Genomic DNA, 12,772 nt, shown 5'->3' with positions numbered 1-12,772 from the left:
ACACATGACACACATGACTTTCACATTTTTTTATTTCACCAATCCATCAGGCCTGTGGACCCCTGAACGGCCCAGGGCTGGCCCTCTTGACTGCAGCAAAATAAACTCTGCTGCACGAGCTTGGGCCCTGTGTGCAAACAACCTGACTCGCACACTAAACTCTTTCTTTCTTTCACCAATAAATCAGGGGAAAGCGCGAACGCAGTCCCCCACTACCAGAAATAATGCAGTCGAGAATCCCGCATTTGGGGACATCGCAGGGGTCAGCAAATCCGATGTGCAATGGATGAGCCTCACCCTGGGAGCTCTGCCTTGCTGATCACAGATGCTCCCCTGCCAGGTAAGTATGAGTTGCGAGCCAGAGGGCAGGGCTTGGGCCTGTTCTGGAAGCCCCGCTAAGCGAGGGTGAGAAGGCCGGCCCTGACCCAGCCCCAGCCCTCCCGGAAGCCCTGAGCGTCTGCGGAGCTGCCTGTCCCACGTGCAGGGGGAAGCTCCGGCAGGCAGAGCCCAGCAGAAGAGGCACATTGTGGCACAGTTCATGTCTCCCACCAGGCCCTGCTCGGCCTGAGATTTGCATAAATTCGGACCTGGCTGCCAGCCAGCAGGCCCAGTCGGAAAGCGAGCAGGCCTGGCGCAGTGGGCCCACTGGCCCGTCGGCCCCAGGCGGGTCCATGGCCCTCCTGAGCCGACAGGTCACCCCGCTTAACAAGAGCGTCTCGGGTGGGGTGCCCCCCGCCAGGACACGGCAAGGCCGTGAAGGCAAGGCCCGATCGTGCCCGATCGGTGCTCGGACGGGGCGGGCGGCAGCGGCGGCCGGGAGCCAGTCTCACCCCTGCCCCCAAAACCCCAGGAGCTGGCTGGGCCTTCCTTAGGTTGGAGGGCCTGGGCGCGAAAGCAGAGCCCGGGCAGGGCAGGCTGGCTTCAAGAACTACCGGGGCACCTGATATCATGGGGCGCACAAGTCTGGGGTTAGGCACCTGTGCACTTCACCCCTCCAGTGAATGCTGGCCCTCTTGACCGCAGCAACATTCAGGGGCCCAACCTACACATGACACACATGACTTTCACATTTTTTTATTTCACCAATCCATCAGGCCTGTGGACCCCTGAACGGCCCAGGGCTGGCCCTCTTGACTGCAGCAAAATAAACTCTGCTGCACGAGCTTGGGCCCTGTGTGCAAACAACCTGACTCGCACACTAAACTCTTTCTTTCTTTCACCAATAAATCAGGGGAAAGCGCGAACGCAGTCCCCCACTACCAGAAATAATACAGTCGAGAATCCCGCATTTGGGGACATCGCAGGGGTCAGCAAATCCGATGTGCAATGGATGAGCCTCACCCTGGGAGCTCTGCCTTGCTGATCACAGATGCTCCCCTGCCAGGTAAGTATGAGTTGCGAGCCAGAGGGCAGGGCTTGGGCCTGTTCTGGAAGCCCCGCTAAGCGAGGGTGAGAAGGCCGGCCCTGACCCAGCCCCAGCCCTCCCGGAAGCCCTGAGCGTCTGCGGAGCTGCCTGTCCCACGTGCAGGGGGAAGCTCCGGCAGGCAGAGCCCAGCAGAAGAGGCACATTGTGGCACAGTTCATGTCTCCCACCAGGCCCTGCTCGGCCTGAGATTTGCATAAATTCGGACCTGGCTGCCAGCCAGCAGGCCCAGTCGGAAAGCGAGCAGGCCTGGCGCAGTGGGCCCACTGGCCCGTCGGCCCCAGGCGGGTCCATGGCCCTCCTGAGCCGACAGGTCACCCCGCTTAACAAGAGCGTCTCGGGTGGGGTGCCCCCCGCCAGGACACGGCAAGGCCCGATCGTGCCCGATCGGTGCTCGGACGGGGCGGGCGGCAGCGGCGGCCGGGAGCCAGTTTCACCCCTGCCCCCAAAACCCCAGGAGCTGGCTGGGCCTTCCTTAGGTTGGAGGGCCTGGGCGCGAAAGCAGAGCCCGGGCAGGGCAGGCTGGCTTCAAGAACTACCGGGGCACCTGATATCATGGGGCGCACAAGTCTGGGGTTAGGCACCTGTGCACTTCACCCCTCCAGTGAATGCTGGCCCTCTTGACCGCAGCAACATTCAGGGGCCCAACCTACACATGACACACATGACTTTCACATTTTTTTATTTCACCAATCCATCAGGCCTGTGGACCCCTGAACGGCCCAGGGCTGGCCCTCTTGACTGCAGCAAAATAAACTCTGCTGCACGAGCTTGGGCCCTGTGTGCAAACAACCTGACTCGCACACTAAACTCTTTCTTTCTTTCACCAATAAATCAGGGGAAAGCGCGAACGCAGTCCCCCACTACCAGAAATAATGCAGTCGAGAATCCCGCATTTGGGGACATCGCAGGGGTCAGCAAATCCGATGTGCAATGGATGAGCCTCACCCTGGGAGCTCTGCCTTGCTGATCACAGATGCTCCCCTGCCAGGTAAGTATGAGTTGCGAGCCAGAGGGCAGGGCTTGGGCCTGTTCTGGAAGCCCCGCTAAGCGAGGGTGAGAAGGCCGGCCCTGACCCAGCCCCAGCCCTCCCGGAAGCCCTGAGCGTCTGCGGAGCTGCCTGTCCCACGTGCAGGGGGAAGCTCCGGCAGGCAGAGCCCAGCAGAAGAGGCACATTGTGGCACAGTTCATGTCTCCCACCAGGCCCTGCTCGGCCTGAGATTTGCATAAATTCGGACCTGGCTGCCAGCCAGCAGGCCCAGTCGGAAAGCGAGCAGGCCTGGCGCAGTGGGCCCACTGGCCCGTCGGCCCCAGGCGGGTCCATGGCCCTCCTGAGCCGACAGGTCACCCCGCTTAACAAGAGCGTCTCGGGTGGGGTGCCCCCCGCCAGGACACGGCAAGGCCGTGAAGGCAAGGCCCGATCGTGCCCGATCGGTGCTCGGACGGGGCGGGCGGCAGCGGCGGCCGGGAGCCAGTCTCACCCCTGCCCCCAAAACCCCAGGAGCTGGCTGGGCCTTCCTTAGGTTGGAGGGCCTGGGCGCGAAAGCAGAGCCCGGGCAGGGCAGGCTGGCTTCAAGAACTACCGGGGCACCTGATATCATGGGGCGCACAAGTCTGGGGTTAGGCACCTGTGCACTTCACCCCTCCAGTGAATGCTGGCCCTCTTGACCGCAGCAACATTCAGGGGCCCAACCTACACATGACACACATGACTTTCACATTTTTTTATTTCACCAATCCATCAGGCCTGTGGACCCCTGAACGGCCCAGGGCTGGCCCTCTTGACTGCAGCAAAATAAACTCTGCTGCACGAGCTTGGGCCCTGTGTGCAAACAACCTGACTCGCACACTAAACTCTTTCTTTCTTTCACCAATAAATCAGGGGAAAGCGCGAACGCAGTCCCCCACTACCAGAAATAATACAGTCGAGAATCCCGCATTTGGGGACATCGCAGGGGTCAGCAAATCCGATGTGCAATGGATGAGCCTCACCCTGGGAGCTCTGCCTTGCTGATCACAGATGCTCCCCTGCCAGGTAAGTATGAGTTGCGAGCCAGAGGGCAGGGCTTGGGCCTGTTCTGGAAGCCCCGCTAAGCGAGGGTGAGAAGGCCGGCCCTGACCCAGCCCCAGCCCTCCCGGAAGCCCTGAGCGTCTGCGGAGCTGCCTGTCCCACGTGCAGGGGGAAGCTCCGGCAGGCAGAGCCCAGCAGAAGAGGCACATTGTGGCACAGTTCATGTCTCCCACCAGGCCCTGCTCGGCCTGAGATTTGCATAAATTCGGACCTGGCTGCCAGCCAGCAGGCCCAGTCGGAAAGCGAGCAGGCCTGGCGCAGTGGGCCCACTGGCCCGTCGGCCCCAGGCGGGTCCATGGCCCTCCTGAGCCGACAGGTCACCCCGCTTAACAAGAGCGTCTCGGGTGGGGTGCCCCCCGCCAGGACACGGCAAGGCCCGATCGTGCCCGATCGGTGCTCGGACGGGGCGGGCGGCAGCGGCGGCCGGGAGCCAGTTTCACCCCTGCCCCCAAAACCCCAGGAGCTGGCTGGGCCTTCCTTAGGTTGGAGGGCCTGGGCGCGAAAGCAGAGCCCGGGCAGGGCAGGCTGGCTTCAAGAACTACCGGGGCACCTGATATCATGGGGCGCACAAGTCTGGGGTTAGGCACCTGTGCACTTCACCCCTCCAGTGAATGCTGGCCCTCTTGACCGCAGCAACATTCAGGGGCCCAACCTACACATGACACACATGACTTTCACATTTTTTTATTTCACCAATCCATCAGGCCTGTGGACCCCTGAACGGCCCAGGGCTGGCCCTCTTGACTGCAGCAAAATAAACTCTGCTGCACGAGCTTGGGCCCTGTGTGCAAACAACCTGACTCGCACACTAAACTCTTTCTTTCTTTCACCAATAAATCAGGGGAAAGCGCGAACGCAGTCCCCCACTACCAGAAATAATGCAGTCGAGAATCCCGCATTTGGGGACATCGCAGGGGTCAGCAAATCCGATGTGCAATGGATGAGCCTCACCCTGGGAGCTCTGCCTTGCTGATCACAGATGCTCCCCTGCCAGGTAAGTATGAGTTGCGAGCCAGAGGGCAGGGCTTGGGCCTGTTCTGGAAGCCCCGCTAAGCGAGGGTGAGAAGGCCGGCCCTGACCCAGCCCCAGCCCTCCCGGAAGCCCTGAGCGTCTGCGGAGCTGCCTGTCCCACGTGCAGGGGGAAGCTCCGGCAGGCAGAGCCCAGCAGAAGAGGCACATTGTGGCACAGTTCATGTCTCCCACCAGGCCCTGCTCGGCCTGAGATTTGCATAAATTCGGACCTGGCTGCCAGCCAGCAGGCCCAGTCGGAAAGCGAGCAGGCCTGGCGCAGTGGGCCCACTGGCCCGTCGGCCCCAGGCGGGTCCATGGCCCTCCTGAGCCGACAGGTCACCCCGCTTAACAAGAGCGTCTCGGGTGGGGTGCCCCCCGCCAGGACACGGCAAGGCCGTGAAGGCAAGGCCCGATCGTGCCCGATCGGTGCTCGGACGGGGCGGGCGGCAGCGGCGGCCGGGAGCCAGTCTCACCCCTGCCCCCAAAACCCCAGGAGCTGGCTGGGCCTTCCTTAGGTTGGAGGGCCTGGGCGCGAAAGCAGAGCCCGGGCAGGGCAGGCTGGCTTCAAGAACTACCGGGGCACCTGATATCATGGGGCGCACAAGTCTGGGGTTAGGCACCTGTGCACTTCACCCCTCCAGTGAATGCTGGCCCTCTTGACCGCAGCAACATTCAGGGGCCCAACCTACACATGACACACATGACTTTCACATTTTTTTATTTCACCAATCCATCAGGCCTGTGGACCCCTGAACGGCCCAGGGCTGGCCCTCTTGACTGCAGCAAAATAAACTCTGCTGCACGAGCTTGGGCCCTGTGTGCAAACAACCTGACTCGCACACTAAACTCTTTCTTTCTTTCACCAATAAATCAGGGGAAAGCGCGAACGCAGTCCCCCACTACCAGAAATAATGCAGTCGAGAATCCCGCATTTGGGGACATCGCAGGGGTCAGCAAATCCGATGTGCAATGGAGGAGTCTCACCCTGGGAGCTCTGCCTTGCTGATCACAGATGCTCCCCTGCCAGGTAAGTATGAGTTGCGAGCCAGAGGGCAGGGCTTGGGCCTGTTCTGGAAGCCCCGCTAAGCGAGGGTGAGAAGGCCGGCCCTGACCCAGCCCCAGCCCTCCCGGAAGCCCTGAGCGTCTGCGGAGCTGCCTGTCCCACGTGCAGGGGGAAGCTCCGGCAGGCAGAGCCCAGCAGAAGAGGCACATTGTGGCACAGTTCATGTCTCCCACCAGGCCCTGCTCGGCCTGAGATTTGCATAAATTCGGACCTGGCTGCCAGCCAGCAGGCCCAGTCGGAAAGCGAGCAGGCCTGGCGCAGTGGGCCCACTGGCCCGTCGGCCCCAGGCGGGTCCATGGCCCTCCTGAGCCGACAGGTCACCCCGCTTAACAAGAGCGTCTCGGGTGGGGTGCCCCCCGCCAGGACACGGCAAGGCCCGATCGTGCCCGATCGGTGCTCGGACGGGGCGGGCGGCAGCGGCGGCCGGGAGCCAGTTTCACCCCTGCCCCCAAAACCCCAGGAGCTGGCTGGGCCTTCCTTAGGTTGGAGGGCCTGGGCGCGAAAGCAGAGCCCGGGCAGGGCAGGCTGGCTTCAAGAACTACCGGGGCACCTGATATCATGGGGCGCACAAGTCTGGGGTTAGGCACCTGTGCACTTCACCCCTCCAGTGAATGCTGGCCCTCTTGACCGCAGCAACATTCAGGGGCCCAACCTACACATGACACACATGACTTTCACATTTTTTTATTTCACCAATCCATCAGGCCTGTGGACCCCTGAACGGCCCAGGGCTGGCCCTCTTGACTGCAGCAAAATAAACTCTGCTGCACGAGCTTGGGCCCTGTGTGCAAACAACCTGACTCGCACACTAAACTCTTTCTTTCTTTCACCAATAAATCAGGGGAAAGCGCGAACGCAGTCCCCCACTACCAGAAATAATACAGTCGAGAATCCCGCATTTGGGGACATCGCAGGGGTCAGCAAATCCGATGTGCAATGGATGAGCCTCACCCTGGGAGCTCTGCCTTGCTGATCACAGATGCTCCCCTGCCAGGTAAGTATGAGTTGCGAGCCAGAGGGCAGGGCTTGGGCCTGTTCTGGAAGCCCCGCTAAGCGAGGGTGAGAAGGCCGGCCCTGACCCAGCCCCAGCCCTCCCGGAAGCCCTGAGCGTCTGCGGAGCTGCCTGTCCCACGTGCAGGGGGAAGCTCCGGCAGGCAGAGCCCAGCAGAAGAGGCACATTGTGGCACAGTTCATGTCTCCCACCAGGCCCTGCTCGGCCTGAGATTTGCATAAATTCGGACCTGGCTGCCAGCCAGCAGGCCCAGTCGGAAAGCGAGCAGGCCTGGCGCAGTGGGCCCACTGGCCCGTCGGCCCCAGGCGGGTCCATGGCCCTCCTGAGCCGACAGGTCACCCCGCTTAACAAGAGCGTCTCGGGTGGGGTGCCCCCCGCCAGGACACGGCAAGGCCCGATCGTGCCCGATCGGTGCTCGGACGGGGCGGGCGGCAGCGGCGGCCGGGAGCCAGTTTCACCCCTGCCCCCAAAACCCCAGGAGCTGGCTGGGCCTTCCTTAGGTTGGAGGGCCTGGGCGCGAAAGCAGAGCCCGGGCAGGGCAGGCTGGCTTCAAGAACTACCGGGGCACCTGATATCATGGGGTGCACAAGTCTGGGGTTAGGCACCTGTGCACTTCACCCCTCCAGTGAATGCTGGCCCTCTTGACCGCAGCAACATTCAGGGGCCCAACCTACACATGACACACATGACTTTCACATTTTTTTATTTCACCAATCCATCAGGCCTGTGGACCCCTGAACGGCCCAGGGCTGGCCCTCTTGACTGCAGCAAAATAAACTCTGCTGCACGAGCTTGGGCCCTGTGTGCAAACAACCTGACTCGCACACTAAACTCTTTCTTTCTTTCACCAATAAATCAGGGGAAAGCGCGAACGCAGTCCCCCACTACCAGAAATAATGCAGTCGAGAATCCCGCATTTGGGGACATCGCAGGGGTCAGCAAATCCGATGTGCAATGGATGAGCCTCACCCTGGGAGCTCTGCCTTGCTGATCACAGATGCTCCCCTGCCAGGTAAGTATGAGTTGCGAGCCAGAGGGCAGGGCTTGGGCCTGTTCTGGAAGCCCCGCTAAGCGAGGGTGAGAAGGCCGGCCCTGACCCAGCCCCAGCCCTCCCGGAAGCCCTGAGCGTCTGCGGAGCTGCCTGTCCCACGTGCAGGGGGAAGCTCCGGCAGGCAGAGCCCAGCAGAAGAGGCACATTGTGGCACAGTTCATGTCTCCCACCAGGCCCTGCTCGGCCTGAGATTTGCATAAATTCGGACCTGGCTGCCAGCCAGCAGGCCCAGTCGGAAAGCGAGCAGGCCTGGCGCAGTGGGCCCACTGGCCCGTCGGCCCCAGGCGGGTCCATGGCCCTCCTGAGCCGACAGGTCACCCCGCTTAACAAGAGTGTCTCGGGTGGGGTGCCCCCCGCCAGGACACGGCAAGGCCCGATCGTGCCCGATCGGTGCTCGGACGGGGCGGGCGGCAGCGGCGGCCGGGAGCCAGTTTCACCCCTGCCCCCAAAACCCCAGGAGCTGGCTGGGCCTTCCTTAGGTTGGAGGGCCTGGGCGCGAAAGCAGAGCCCGGGCAGGGCAGGCTGGCTTCAAGAACTACCGGGGCACCTGATATCATGGGGTGCACAAGTCTGGGGTTAGGCACCTGTGCACTTCACCCCTCCAGTGAATGCTGGCCCTCTTGACCGCAGCAACATTCAGGGGCCCAACCTACACATGACACACATGACTTTCACATTTTTTTATTTCACCAATCCATCAGGCCTGTGGACCCCTGAACGGCCCAGGGCTGGCCCTCTTGACTGCAGCAAAATAAACTCTGCTGCACGAGCTTGGGCCCTGTGTGCAAACAACCTGACTCGCACACTAAACTCTTTCTTTCTTTCACCAATAAATCAGGGGAAAGCGCGAACGCAGTCCCCCACTACCAGAAATAATGCAGTCGAGAATCCCGCATTTGGGGACATCGCAGGGGTCAGCAAATCCGATGTGCAATGGATGAGCCTCACCCTGGGAGCTCTGCCTTGCTGATCACAGATGCTCCCCTGCCAGGTAAGTATGAGTTGCGAGCCAGAGGGCAGGGCTTGGGCCTGTTCTGGAAGCCCCGCTAAGCGAGGGTGAGAAGGCCGGCCCTGACCCAGCCCCAGCCCTCCCGGAAGCCCTGAGCGTCTGCGGAGCTGCCTGTCCCACGTGCAGGGGGAAGCTCCGGCAGGCAGAGCCCAGCAGAAGAGGCACATTGTGGCACAGTTCATGTCTCCCACCAGGCCCTGCTCGGCCTGAGATTTGCATAAATTCGGACCTGGCTGCCAGCCAGCAGGCCCAGTCGGAAAGCGAGCAGGCCTGGCGCAGTGGGCCCACTGGCCCGTCGGCCCCAGGCGGGTCCATGGCCCTCCTGAGCCGACAGGTCACCCCGCTTAACAAGAGCGTCTCGGGTGGGGTGCCCCCCGCCAGGACACGGCAAGGCCGTGAAGGCAAGGCCCGATCGTGCCCGATCCGGTGCTCGGACGGGGCGGGCGGCAGCGGCGGCCGGGAGCCAGTCTCACCCCTGCCCCCAAAACCCCAGGAGCTGGCTGGGCCTTCCTTAGGTTGGAGGGCCTGGGCGCGAAAGCAGAGCCCGGGCAGGGCAGGCTGGCTTCAAGAACTACCGGGGCACCTGATATCATGGGGCGCACAAGTCTGGGGTTAGGCACCTGTGCACTTCACCCCTCCAGTGAATGCTGGCCCTCTTGACCGCAGCAACATTCAGGGGCCCAACCTACACATGACACACATGACTTTCACATTTTTTTATTTCACCAATCCATCAGGCCTGTGGACCCCTGAACGGCCCAGGGCTGGCCCTCTTGACTGCAGCAAAATAAACTCTGCTGCACGAGCTTGGGCCCTGTGTGCAAACAACCTGACTCGCACACTAAACTCTTTCTTTCTTTCACCAATAAATCAGGGGAAAGCGCGAACGCAGTCCCCCACTACCAGAAATAATGCAGTCGAGAATCCCGCATTTGGGGACATCGCAGGGGTCAGCAAATCCGATGTGCAATGGAGGAGTCTCACCCTGGGAGCTCTGCCTTGCTGATCACAGATGCTCCCCTGCCAGGTAAGTATGAGTTGCGAGCCAGAGGGCAGGGCTTGGGCCTGTTCTGGAAGCCCCGCTAAGCGAGGGTGAGAAGGCCGGCCCTGACCCAGCCCCAGCCCTCCCGGAAGCCCTGAGCGTCTGCGGAGCTGCCTGTCCCACGTGCAGGGGGAAGCTCCGGCAGGCAGAGCCCAGCAGAAGAGGCACATTGTGGCACAGTTCATGTCTCCCACCAGGCCCTGCTCGGCCTGAGATTTGCATAAATTCGGACCTGGCTGCCAGCCAGCAGGCCCAGTCGGAAAGCGAGCAGGCCTGGCGCAGTGGGCCCACTGGCCCGTCGGCCCCAGGCGGGTCCATGGCCCTCCTGAGCCGACAGGTCACCCCCGCTTAACAAGAGCGTCTCGGGTGGGGTGCCCCCCGCCAGGACACGGCAAGGCCCGATCGTGCCCGATCGGTGCTCGGACGGGGCGGGCGGCAGCGGCGGCCGGGAGCCAGTTTCACCCCTGCCCCCAAAACCCCAGGAGCTGGCTGGGCCTTCCTTAGGTTGGAGGGCCTGGGCGCGAAAGCAGAGCCCGGGCAGGGCAGGCTGGCTTCAAGAACTACCGGGGCACCTGATATCATGGGGCGCACAAGTCTGGGGTTAGGCACCTGTGCACTTCACCCCTCCAGTGAATGCTGGCCCTCTTGACCGCAGCAACATTCAGGGGCCCAACCTACACATGACACACATGACTTTCACATTTTTTTATTTCACCAATCCATCAGGCCTGTGGACCCCTGAACGGCCCAGGGCTGGCCCTCTTGACTGCAGCAAAATAAACTCTGCTGCACGAGCTTGGGCCCTGTGTGCAAACAACCTGACTCGCACACTAAACTCTTTCTTTCTTTCACCAATAAATCAGGGGAAAGCGCGAACGCAGTCCCCCACTACCAGAAATAATACAGTCGAGAATCCCGCATTTGGGGACATCGCAGGGGTCAGCAAATCCGATGTGCAATGGATGAGCCTCACCCTGGGAGCTCTGCCTTGCTGATCACAGATGCTCCCCTGCCAGGTAAGTATGAGTTGCGAGCCAGAGGGCAGGGCTTGGGCCTGTTCTGGAAGCCCCGCTAAGCGAGGGTGAGAAGGCCGGCCCTGACCCAGCCCCAGCCCTCCCGGAAGCCCTGAGCGTCTGCGGAGCTGCCTGTCCCACGTGCAGGGGGAAGCTCCGGCAGGCAGAGCCCAGCAGAAGAGGCACATTGTGGCACAGTTCATGTCTCCCACCAGGCCCTGCTCGGCCTGAGATTTGCATAAATTCGGACCTGGCTGCCAGCCAGCAGGCCCAGTCGGAAAGCGAGCAGGCCTGGCGCAGTGGGCCCACTGGCCCGTCGGCCCCAGGCGGGTCCATGGCCCTCCTGAGCCGACAGGTCACCCCGCTTAACAAGAGCGTCTCGGGTGGGGTGCCCCCCGCCAGGACACGGCAAGGCCCGATCGTGCCCGATCGGTGCTCGGACGGGGCGGGCGGCAGCGGCGGCCGGGAGCCAGTTTCACCCCTGCCCCCAAAACCCCAGGAGCTGGCTGGGCCTTCCTTAGGTTGGAGGGCCTGGGCGCGAAAGCAGAGCCCGGGCAGGGCAGGCTGGCTTCAAGAACTACCGGGGCACCTGATATCATGGGGCGCACAAGTCTGGGGTTAGGCACCTGTGCACTTCACCCCTCCAGTGAATGCTGGCCCTCTTGACCGCAGCAACATTCAGGGGCCCAACCTACACATGACACACATGACTTTCACATTTTTTTATTTCACCAATCCATCAGGCCTGTGGACCCCTGAACGGCCCAGGGCTGGCCCTCTTGACTGCAGCAAAATAAACTCTGCTGCACGAGCTTGGGCCCTGTGTGCAAACAACCTGACTCGCACACTAAACTCTTTCTTTCTTTCACCAATAAATCAGGGGAAAGCGCGAACGCAGTCCCCCACTACCAGAAATAATGCAGTCGAGAATCCCGCATTTGGGGACATCGCAGGGGTCAGCAAATCCGATGTGCAATGGATGAGCCTCACCCTGGGAGCTCTGCCTTGCTGATCACAGATGCTCCCCTGCCAGGTAAGTATGAGTTGCGAGCCAGAGGGCAGGGCTTGGGCCTGTTCTGGAAGCCCCGCTAAGCGAGGGTGAGAAGGCCGGCCCTGACCCAGCCCCAGCCCTCCCGGAAGCCCTGAGCGTCTGCGGAGCTGCCTGTCCCACGTGCAGGGGGAAGCTCCGGCAGGCAGAGCCCAGCAGAAGAGGCACATTGTGGCACAGTTCATGTCTCCCACCAGGCCCTGCTCGGCCTGAGATTTGCATAAATTCGGACCTGGCTGCCAGCCAGCAGGCCCAGTCGGAAAGCGAGCAGGCCTGGCGCAGTGGGCCCACTGGCCCGTCGGCCCCAGGCGGGTCCATGGCCCTCCTGAGCCGACAGGTCACCCCGCTTAACAAGAGCGTCTCGGGTGGGGTGCCCCCCGCCAGGACACGGCAAGGCCCGATCGTGCCCGATCGGTGCTCGGACGGGGCGGGCGGCAGCGGCGGCCGGGAGCCAGTTTCACCCCTGCCCCCAAAACCCCAGGAGCTGGCTGGGCCTTCCTTAGGTTGGAGGGCCTGGGCGCGAAAGCAGAGCCCGGGCAGGGCAGGCTGGCTTCAAGAACTACCGGGGCACCTGATATCATGGGGCGCACAAGTCTGGGGTTAGGCACCTGTGCACTTCACCCCTCCAGTGAATGCTGGCCCTCTTGACCGCAGCAACATTCAGGGGCCCAACCTACACATGACACACATGACTTTCACATTTTTTTATTTCACCAATCCATCAGGCCTGTGGACCCCTGAACGGCCCAGGGCTGGCCCTCTTGACTGCAGCAAAATAAACTCTGCTACACGAGCTTGGGCCCTGTGTGCAAACAACCTGACTCGCACACTAAACTCTTTCTTTCTTTCACCAATAAATCAGGGGAAAGCGCGAACGCAGTCCCCCACTACCAGAAATAATACAGTCGAGAATCCCGCATTTGGGGACATCGCAGGGGTCAGCAAATCCGATGTGCAATGGATGAGCCTCACCCTGGGAGCTCTGCCTTGCTGATCACAGATGCTCCCCTGCCAGGTAAGTATGAGTTG

General features: G+C 61.8%; 13 non-coding genes across 13 annotated transcripts; all 13 read right to left on the bottom strand.

Moving 5' to 3' along the window:
- Positions 1-184: 184 nt before the first annotated feature.
- Positions 185-348, bottom strand: LOC138529263 (U1 spliceosomal RNA). The gene has a single exon (XR_011284601.1). It is a non-coding gene; the product is annotated as a U1 spliceosomal RNA (small nuclear RNA).
- An 880-nt stretch (positions 349-1,228) lies between these two features.
- Positions 1,229-1,392, bottom strand: LOC138529406 (U1 spliceosomal RNA). Its single transcript, XR_011284743.1, has one exon. It is a non-coding gene; the product is annotated as a U1 spliceosomal RNA (small nuclear RNA).
- An 866-nt stretch (positions 1,393-2,258) lies between these two features.
- Positions 2,259-2,422, bottom strand: LOC138529262 (U1 spliceosomal RNA). The gene has a single exon (XR_011284599.1). It is a non-coding gene; the product is annotated as a U1 spliceosomal RNA (small nuclear RNA).
- An 880-nt stretch (positions 2,423-3,302) lies between these two features.
- LOC138529405 (U1 spliceosomal RNA) lies at positions 3,303-3,466 on the bottom strand. The gene has a single exon (XR_011284742.1). It is a non-coding gene; the product is annotated as a U1 spliceosomal RNA (small nuclear RNA).
- Positions 3,467-4,332: 866 nt separating this feature from the next.
- LOC138529261 (U1 spliceosomal RNA) lies at positions 4,333-4,496 on the bottom strand. The gene has a single exon (XR_011284598.1). It is a non-coding gene; the product is annotated as a U1 spliceosomal RNA (small nuclear RNA).
- Positions 4,497-5,376: 880 nt separating this feature from the next.
- On the bottom strand, positions 5,377-5,540 carry LOC138528888 (U1 spliceosomal RNA). The gene has a single exon (XR_011284287.1). It is a non-coding gene; the product is annotated as a U1 spliceosomal RNA (small nuclear RNA).
- Positions 5,541-6,406: 866 nt separating this feature from the next.
- Positions 6,407-6,570, bottom strand: LOC138529404 (U1 spliceosomal RNA). The gene has a single exon (XR_011284741.1). It is a non-coding gene; the product is annotated as a U1 spliceosomal RNA (small nuclear RNA).
- An 866-nt stretch (positions 6,571-7,436) lies between these two features.
- On the bottom strand, positions 7,437-7,600 carry LOC138529260 (U1 spliceosomal RNA). The gene has a single exon (XR_011284597.1). It is a non-coding gene; the product is annotated as a U1 spliceosomal RNA (small nuclear RNA).
- Positions 7,601-8,466: 866 nt separating this feature from the next.
- Positions 8,467-8,630, bottom strand: LOC138529259 (U1 spliceosomal RNA). Its single transcript, XR_011284596.1, has one exon. It is a non-coding gene; the product is annotated as a U1 spliceosomal RNA (small nuclear RNA).
- An 881-nt stretch (positions 8,631-9,511) lies between these two features.
- Positions 9,512-9,675, bottom strand: LOC138528887 (U1 spliceosomal RNA). The gene has a single exon (XR_011284286.1). It is a non-coding gene; the product is annotated as a U1 spliceosomal RNA (small nuclear RNA).
- An 867-nt stretch (positions 9,676-10,542) lies between these two features.
- Positions 10,543-10,706, bottom strand: LOC138529403 (U1 spliceosomal RNA). Its single transcript, XR_011284740.1, has one exon. It is a non-coding gene; the product is annotated as a U1 spliceosomal RNA (small nuclear RNA).
- Positions 10,707-11,572: 866 nt separating this feature from the next.
- Positions 11,573-11,736, bottom strand: LOC138529258 (U1 spliceosomal RNA). The gene has a single exon (XR_011284595.1). It is a non-coding gene; the product is annotated as a U1 spliceosomal RNA (small nuclear RNA).
- Positions 11,737-12,602: 866 nt separating this feature from the next.
- Positions 12,603-12,766, bottom strand: LOC138529402 (U1 spliceosomal RNA). Its single transcript, XR_011284739.1, has one exon. It is a non-coding gene; the product is annotated as a U1 spliceosomal RNA (small nuclear RNA).
- Positions 12,767-12,772: the final 6 nt, after the last annotated feature.

This window comes from Ambystoma mexicanum, chromosome 7q (genome assembly GCF_040938575.1).
Source record: "Ambystoma mexicanum isolate Mex_15411 chromosome 7q, UKY_AmexF1_1, whole genome shotgun sequence".
In the NCBI taxonomy this organism is placed as follows: domain Eukaryota; kingdom Metazoa; phylum Chordata; class Amphibia; order Caudata; family Ambystomatidae; genus Ambystoma; species Ambystoma mexicanum.
This window is presented reverse-complemented; position numbering and strand designations above follow the sequence as displayed.